General features: G+C 40.8%; 1 long non-coding RNA gene across 1 annotated transcript in view; it reads right to left on the bottom strand.

The window, feature by feature from the left end:
• Nucleotides 1–643: 643 nt before the first annotated feature.
• Nucleotides 644–9,369, bottom strand: part of LOC132006771 (uncharacterized) — a 53,822-nt gene continuing 45,096 nt past the window's right edge. Inside the window, exon 3 of the long non-coding RNA XR_009401220.1 lies at nucleotides 644–780. This is a non-coding gene — a long non-coding RNA (uncharacterized LOC132006771). The remainder of the gene's footprint in view (nucleotides 781–9,369) is intronic.

Genomic DNA, 9,369 nt, shown 5'->3' on the forward strand with positions numbered 1-9,369 from the left:
AAACCCAGAAATAAAGTCAAACTTCTAATGGCTTCTCTTCATCTGTAGAATGAGTAGGTTGGATGAGATCATCTCCAACGTCTCTTCCAGCTCTGCCGGGCTCTGATGTGAAAAAAGCCTGGCAGAAAACCCACCAAATTATTAACCGTAGTTAATTTGGGATAGTGAGATTATGGAGCATTTTCATTTTCTTCTTTACACTTTTTCTTCTTGCCCAAATTTTCTGTAATGAGTATGTGTTATTTATGTAATGAGGAAATACATCATTTTAAAAATATCATAAAAGTTCTGAACTAGAAAACTGTTGTAAACTAACTTTATAAATGTAACATATGGGTTTTTTAAAGTTTGTCTGCCAGCAGTTCAGCCTGTTTCCATAGGATGTATTCCCATACTTTGACCACCCCACTGAATAGCTATAAATGGCATCTATATTCACGGTGAGAGGCATCCTTGTAAACTAGTGCACACAGAGAAGGGCAAGTGGTAAGCAAGTGATTTCTTCTCCTGTGAGCTTGATTGCTCTGAACAACTGAAATTCCTCCAAGAAAAGGCACAGAATATGTGGGTAAACTCATGATGCATTTAACTACCTGCAAAACTTACAAATCACAGGATCGTGAAAGTAATCACATCTGGATTTATTTACAAGACACTCAGAACTGCATACCAATCTTTGTACTTTGTTTCTCATGGAAACTGAGTTGTCTTTCAACAAATTCCAAAGGTCTTTGGGTCTAAGGCACCTCACAAACTCCTTACCATTCATGAGACACGGACCTGTTTCAAAACAAAACAAAACAAGAAGGTGAGCTAGTGTTTTTATTGGTAACAAACACTGTCAATTCAATTTCCTACAGTGACAGACTCACTTCATTCATGTTTGAGAAAACATCTACCAAATACCCACACAGCAACACTGTAGTATGTCTCTATTAGTTGCATTTTTTTTAATTAAGTAGTCTCCATGCTATTAAAAAGGTATGTGTTCAAGGGTTGAAATTTAACAAAATTAACCATTTTTATTGCATATTCAAGGACACTGTAAGTGAAATTGCCTTTTTTGGGGGCAACCATGTGGACATAAAGACTATAATGACTATTAGTACAGTTTGTTGTCAGTGTCTTTATTTGTGTTAAGAAGTCAGCAGTTTTGCCCACATTTGCTTTTGCACCATGAATGCATTTACAACACAGAGAAAAATGCAAATAAAGTCTTGGTATTATTATTTTAACCTCACAGATACCCTGAAAGTATCCTGGAGACTCCCAGGGGTTCGCAGACCATACTTTGAGAAAACCACTGCTTTCGACTATGGGCGTGTAAAATTCAATTTTAAAAATAACTAAATGAAGAAGGGAATAAAACCAGGACAAAAATAAATTATATTTGTGAATTTAAAAAAGTAATAAAATTAGACTCTCATCCCTTAAATAAGTATATTCTATATTCTCAGTGTTCTCTGTAAGTTAAGTCTTGGGTAATAATAAATGAAAAGATAATTTGGATTCTTATACATTTTTTCTAAAATAATTTTTTTCTTACAGAGCAACATTCTATCACCCTACTGAATTTTCAAACAATTATTATGCTAGTTTGTTACATTATTCTCCCGATCCCAACCCCACTCCACCCTGAGTTTCTTAAGATTAGAGACTATATATTATCCATAACTGAAACTAACAGGTGGCACGTAGTGAGTGTTCCACAGATGTTTATTTTACTGAATGAATATATTTATCAATCAAGAAAGTATGAGTTTTTAAAATTAAAACTGTAGGGGTACCTGGCTGGCTCAGTTGGTAGAACATGTGACTCTTTAACTCAGGGTTGTAAATTTGAGCTCCCCATTGGGGGTAGAGATTATTTATAAATAAAATCCTTGAAATATGATTAAAACTGTATGCAAGCTAGTTGACATAAGAAGCTAACATAATTTTTTTGGGATGCAGATATAAAAACTTACCTCCAATGAGTTCCTAATGTATTGGATTAAAGAGAATTTTGCCCAACATAACTTGTAGTCCTACTTCATTTTTCTTTATTCATATTTCTTTTTTTAAAGATTTTATTTATTGGGACGCCTGGGTGGCTCAGTTGGTTAAGCAGCTGCCTTCGGCTCAGGTCATGATCCCAGCGTCCTGGGATCGAGTCCCACATCGGGCTCCTTGCTCGGCAGGGAGCCTGCTTCTCCCTCTGCCTCTGCCTGCCATTCTGTCTGCCTGTGCTCGCTCTCTCCCCCTCTCTCTCTCTGATAAATAAATAAAATCTTAAAAAAAAAAGATTTTATTTATTGACTTGAGACAGAGATACAGGGAGAGAGAGAGAAAAAGAGAGAGCAGGAGCAGTTGGGAGAGGCAGAGTGAGAAGCAGACTCCCCGCTGAGCAGGGAGCCCAACATGGGGCTCGATCCCAGGACCTGGAGATCATGACCTGAGCTGAAGGCAGATGTTAACCATCTGAGCCACCCAGGTGCCCCTCTATTCTTATTTCTTACTCCCCTAAATATCAAAAGCAGAATGTTTGCAATGTAGATGTGAAGTCTAGTGCCCTGAGAATCGAAGTCTAGTTTCAGACTATCAGAATGATTTTTTGCCACATAAAAAGCATAGAGCCAAGTCTAAAACCCCCACACATGAGCAAACACAAATGCATGCATGCACACCACAAAACACAGAAGACAGGAAACAAGGCATTTGACAAATGCACCAGAAGATAATAAGATAGATGTGTGTATGTCTGTGTGTTTAGCGAATGGAGTATGGTTCTCAGTTAGGTAATGCTACTATCTAGGCTAGAGGGGTTTTTTTTTAAATTTTCTTTTTTTATAATGAAGGGTTTGTTTTAAAGATTTTATTTATTTATTTGAGAGAAAGAGAGCACAAGCAGGGGGGAGGAGCAGAGGGAGAGGGAGAAGCAGACCCCCTCTAAGCAGGGAGCCGGATGCTGGGCTCGATCCTGAGACTCTGGTTTCTTGACCTGAACTGAAGGCAAACTCCCAACTGACTGAGCCATCCAGGTGCCCCTTTTAAAATTTTCTTTAGCAATTTTAAGCAATTTGAATAGGCCACAGAGGTCATTGATCCAATTCTACCAATTTAGAGATAAAGATGCCCAGTGAGCTGAAGTATTAACCTTTAAGACGATATAGAAACAAAGATGGGTTACTTTGTTGACATTTGGAACCCCTCCCAAGGCTCCCCATCCCCACAGATTTTATATATGAATGAAGACTCAGGGATTATGTCTATTATGATCCCCAATAGAGTGAGATTGCTTCTTCTAGATCTGCTTTCATTCATCGCCCCTGTTTGGCCAGCTGTTTATGAATGAGGCCATCTCCCTGATCAAACCCTCATTTGAATAATTTTCAAAACCGATCATTTTAGGTTAAGATACAGCTACCAGCAGCATGTAACCCGCATGATTGCAGCTTGAAAGGGGTTTCTAAGGTACAGGTCACTGTTTAAAGAAAACAGATATTGGGGTGCCTGGTTGGCTCAGTCAGTGGAGCATGTGATTTTTGATCTCAGGGTTGTAAGTCTGAGCCCCACGTTGGCTGTAAAGGTACTTGAAAATAAAATCTTTTATTTTATTTTTTAGTGGTGTCTGGGTGGCTCAGACAGTTAAGCGTCCCTCAACTCTCAGACTTCATCTCAGGTCATAACTTCAGCATCGTGAGATCCAGCCCCGTGTAGGGCTCGGTACTGGACATTGAGCCTGCTTCAGATTCTCTCCTTCTCCCTCTGCTCCTCTAACCCCACCCCTGCATGCACACACACACACTCTTTCTCTAATAAAAAGAAATAAAATAAAATCTTTAAAAAAAATAAAGATATTGCAGTGGAACTTCATCACCTATTCATTTAACTTATGTGAGTTAAACTATATATGTTAAGCAAAAAAGAATCAAATAGACAAATAATCATTTAAATATTACTTGTTTGAATATATTCAAATTTAAATAAATTGGTATTTTAATACCAGATGATTCTAACCGTTTCATTCAGTGAGATATGAATCTGATGTTCTCTCTGTTGGTGTCTGGATGTAGCAGCTAACAGAGGGTCATTCATTCAAAGTTTAGTGAGGATGTACTAAGCGCCAGTACTGTTCCACATTCCAGGGATCCAACAAAAAGATAAACAAGGTCATTTGCAAAATACTTGATGTGGGCTGGTTTGCCAGAGTTACTTTCTCAATGTCGCTGCTTCCAGCCTTGGAGTTCCCATTTGTGCTATACCGCTGAGACTGTGTCTCTCACAGACAGTGTGTGTCTCTCACTGAGAGTGTGTGCCTCTCCCAAGTCTGACCCCTGCCACCCCCACCCCTCCCAGCCCGCTCTCTTGTACTGTTAGTTTTACCTGATGCTTGTTGACCTGTGGTGAGGGCCAGGAGACAAAAGCAGTCTCATATGGTCTGATTAAGCCTCAGACTTAGAGTCTCTTGAGTCTCACAAGGGCACTGACTCTCCAGCTATAGTGTTGGCTTAGTACATGCTCTTTATTTCTTAAGTTTATTTACATGTTTTTTGTTAGTGATCTCTACACCCAGTGTGGCCTTGACCCCACAACCCAGAGATCAAGTCACATGCTCTTCGGACTGAGCCAGCCAGGCGACCCGACCGAGTACATATTCTTGCCTTTCCTTGGGAGGTAGAGTTGCTTTTTTTTTCTCTCTTCACACTACACTGGTTTTTCACCAGTGCCCTACAATAACTACTTGTGTTGTGCCAGTCCCAGCTTGATGCAAGCTTTGTCACCATCATCCCTTAACTTCCCTTTGAATGCCTGGTGGGGTCTGAGGAGGAAAATCCTGCAAGAGAATGACATCTTCAAACTAGCTCACACTTGGCCTTGAGCAATTCTTTAAAAACTGTTGGCCGAATTCTCTTACCAGCTTCTCTGGAGTCCAGGAGCATCTGACCCGGATCACTAAATGTTCAGGTCCTCTACCTCCCTGCAAGAACTTGGCATTCCTCAGATTTTAGATAATGTGGTTGCCCTATAACCTCGGTTTTCTGTTTCATCCAAGAAAAATCACTAATTTCCAGTATGTCCAGATTTTCCTTGTTGTATGGATGGAAGAGACTCTCATCCAGCTCTCTACACCTCTAAGCTAAAACCGGAAGTCTTTAGAGGAGGGTTTTAAGCAATGCAGTAACATAATTGAATTTACATTAAAAGCACAGTGGGGGCTCCTGGCTGGCTCAGTAAGGACATGTGACTCTTGATCTCAGGGTTGTGAGTTCAAGTGCCGTATTGGGCATAGAGCTTACCCCCCCCCCAAAAAAGGAAAGAGACCACTCACTGTGGCTCTTATGTGTCATATGAATGGACTGTGGAAGTCTAGGAACAGGATAATGGAAAAGGAGAAAAACCAGACAGAAAGCATTTGTTCCAACATGTTGGCGACTTGGGCTTGGCTGTCAGCAGTAGAAATGGGAAGGGTGGATGTTTCAGCACATGTTCTTGAGGAGAACGAGAAGAGATGTGGTGACGCGGGGTACACTAACCAGCATTAACTCAGGAGACAAAAGCCACAACCATAATTTGCAGTGGGAAAATTTAGTGTAAGTTATTATTAACTAGCGTGACTACTACTAAGAAGAGTGAAACTAGCTCTATAGGAATGGCAACGAAGGAAGCAGCCACTATTTCTAAGGCTTTGGGAGAGGAATCCAAGAAGGAACAAACTGAGAGAAAGGCACGGGTTCAGAGATTCAGACCTTGCTGGAGAGGGTACGGTCCCCTGGATGACCTCAAAGTTCACTGAGGTGCTCTGGGTCTGGGATGGCAAGAAGGAAGCCTGTATCTGTGTGCCAGAGACACTCACTACAAAGCTGCTGATTGTGATGCTTGCAAAATTCTTTGTTCTTAGATTTCGTGGTAAATTCTAACAACTCTATGCTCACTTTGACCCAGCAACGCCGTTTCAGGTATTTACTTAAGAAAAATGAAGATATATGTCTATTGAAAAGGCATGAAAAGAACTTTGTGGGATGACGGAAATGTTCTCGATCTTGACCTTGGTAGTGGTTCCCGTGTGTATACATTTGTCAAAAATCATTGAATCTTACACTTAAAATCAGTGTTGGAAGAAGGGGGGGGTGGATCTTGGAGATAAAAGAAGAGAGAAGAAAGTGTGAAATAGTTGTCGCAGATTTGGGAAGTGAATTTACAAGAGAAATATAATAGGATTAGCCAGGTCTACTGAAGGCTTGCTAGAGATCTGCAGTAACAAATTTAGCGAGTCCTCAACAGAGGTTGTATCATTTTTTCCAGCAAATTTCATGGTGGAGTAGATGGATAATTAACTATATCCAGTGTTAAGAATTCTGCTAGGAGAACATGATGACAGGGAGACAGACAAGGGGTTGGAGTGTTTGCAAGACATGAATGATTTCAGTGATGATCCAGTGGATTAGAAAGTGAATATTTAAAGATACAGAATGTGTGTGTCCCATAACAATGGCCCCAAACACAAGCCAATTATTTCCTCTAGGGCTCAAAAGAAAATTAACAATCTCTCTCAATAGCAGAGGGGAAAATGTTAGCTTTGATTGTAAACGGTAACTGCCTAAGGGATATCCAATGGCAATTTTGACTTTACATGATTTTTTTTCCTTACACATTACTGGGAAACCTAACCCCAGAGATATAATGTGGCTTCACCATGTATCAGGAATGCCGTAGTTACTGATTGCTTCAAAACAAACCACCCTAAAACTTAGTGACTTACAACAACAGTCATTTTATTTGCTCCTGATTCTGTAGGTCAGCAATTGGGGCAGGGTTCAGCTCTGCAGTTCTTCTGCTGGCCCTGCTTTCATGTAGTTTCAGTTATCTAGTGGGTTCAACTGAGACTGAATGTTCCAAGATGGCATCACTCACGCACTGGCAGTTGCTGTTGGCTATTCACCGAGCCATGAGTCTCTAGCTGACTGGCCCAGATTTCTTCACATGAAAATTGGATTCTAAAAGCAGCAAAAGTGGGCACCTGGGTGGCTCAGTTGGTTGATCAACTGTCTTAAGCTCAGGTCATGATCCTGAAGTCCAGGGACTGAGTCCCACATCGGGCCTCCCTGCTCAGCAGGGGGTCTGCTTCTCCCTCTGACCTTCCCCCTCTCATGCTCGCTCTTTCTCATTCTCTCTCTCTCTCAAATAAATAAAATCTTTTTTAAAAAAGGCAACAAAAGAGTAGGCAAACCCCAAAGCATAAGCACTTTACTAGTGTTTGCTTGTGTTCCATCTGCTAATGTCCCATTGGCCAAAGGAAGTCACAGGACCAAGCCTCCTGTCTATGAAAGGGACGGGGGACTCCCCAAGGGCAAACAGGGATGTGCTGTCCCTGGAGGGCTAGTAATTTAACCATCATCCCCAAGGATATTGGGATCAGTGTCCTCTTCCCACAGCCAGTAAGTAACAGCTAAAACTAAACTGAAAAGTGAACCAGTCATGCTTCTGGAGAAGCAATCATTTTCCTAAGAGTATTATAACCTAGCCTAGGACATCTACAATTTTTCTCAATGTCACAAAATTCTAAAGACAATCAATTTGAAAATCCATGTGTCATCGAACATTTTGTGAAGAAAGAGTTCATACAATTGCATGGTGATAGTGTCTAGCAGCTTCAAAAACTGGTTAACTTGGCCCTTAAGCTCTGAACAAGCATGTTTGTAGACAGAAGTCTGAACCATCTGACCTTTATTGTTCTTTTCCAGTACTGAGATTTTTACGATAATCCATTTAGTAATCAGTCTATTACAACTCATTCTCTCTTGGCTGAGCAAATGCCCTTTTTTCTTACAAGCTTATACACATACGCCTCTGCATAAAGCAAAGCTCGGAGACAAATGACAGTTCTGTTTCATAATATTTGTCTCCTGACAGAAGAGGACCAGCTCTTGAGTTATTGCCTCATTAGTGAAAATAAAAATCATTGACAACTCCCAGGATTATGGGAATGGAAATATTGAAACCTTGATTTACAAGGGCTATTTCTGACTTTCATTTTTCTTCAAACACCAGAAACTCGCCTTTCTCTGCCCCTGTTCCTAGATTAGTGGAAAGGCTGTAGAAGGAATGTTGAAGGTCAGAAATAGCGAAACAATTTTGGGCACAGATAGAGAAGAAAAAAGAAGTAATCATCATCATGTTTCATGATGATGAGAAGGGAAAATAGAAATATTGTCATTGTTCTCTAAAGAATTCCCTCTTCGAGTTATAGTTCTTCTCTCGCATGGCATCAGGAAAGGAGAGCTTTGCTGACCCAGAATTAGATGCCCAAGTTTCTCATTTGATCTGCCAGTCCAGCAAAGCTTATGGGCAACTTATAATTGCCTCAGTGCCCAAAGGTTATGAATCAATCCCTCAGACTGCCAGTCATGCCAACTCTCGAGCCTGGGAATAGTCAGAGGCTTGGGATCTTTTTCTCACTAAGGCAAGATGGCTTATTGTGAGATTTGGGGGAAAAACAGAGTGAAAGGGAAATGCTATTGAGCGTACTTAGCGAGAAACATCATTTATATCTGACAGTAGCACATTTTTAATAATGAGGCCAGCAGGGAAAAGACAGAGAGGAGGAAAGATCTTACAAGGAGAGTTCTGCTCAGCGAGCCAACTCAGCTGGTGCGAAGTGGACCCAGAAGTCCACGAGCGGGGGAAAGAATATTATATTTTAAAAATGCAGTGTGCAGCATTTATGTTTATTTTTAGGGGGAAAAATGCTCGAGCGTCAACCCCACTCACTGACTTCACCTCATCTCGCCTCATTTATTCTTGCCAGCTAAAATGTCTTGATTACACACAACTGACATCTTTTTTTTTTTTTGACAGAGCTTGTTTTGTTTTTCCAATTGTTCAAATATTGACATCACCTTTTTAAAAAATGGAAATTTCACTTTGCCACGGGTTAGTATTAGGTTGCGTCGTATGGGCTTGCCAATATTCTACTATTTTGGGCTCCAAAATAGCAACTCCATATTGTTTAGTTTCATAGGTGTATCTCTAAGTAATTCTACAATAGCTATGTGATATTTTTGGTGTATTTTATTTGTAGGGATAGGATGAATTATTTAAGAGGTTGTCCTGAGACTATCAGACAAGCACTTGAGAAAAAGTTAAGTAGGAGTCCTACATCAATCCATACACAAAAATCAACTCCAGCGGCACCTGGGGGGCTCAGTCAGTTAAGCGGCTGCCTTTGGCTCAGTTCATGATCCCACGATGCTGGGATGGAGCCCCACGTGCTCAGTGAGTGCACTCAGTAGCGCTCTGCTCCATGAGAAGACTGCTTCTCCCTCTGCCTGCCGCTCCTGCTACTTGTCCTCTCTCTGTCAAATAGACGTCCAACTCTTGTAAATGTCC

The sequence above is a fragment of the Mustela nigripes genome, chromosome X (genome assembly GCF_022355385.1).
Source record: "Mustela nigripes isolate SB6536 chromosome X, MUSNIG.SB6536, whole genome shotgun sequence".
Classification (NCBI taxonomy): domain Eukaryota; kingdom Metazoa; phylum Chordata; class Mammalia; order Carnivora; family Mustelidae; genus Mustela; species Mustela nigripes.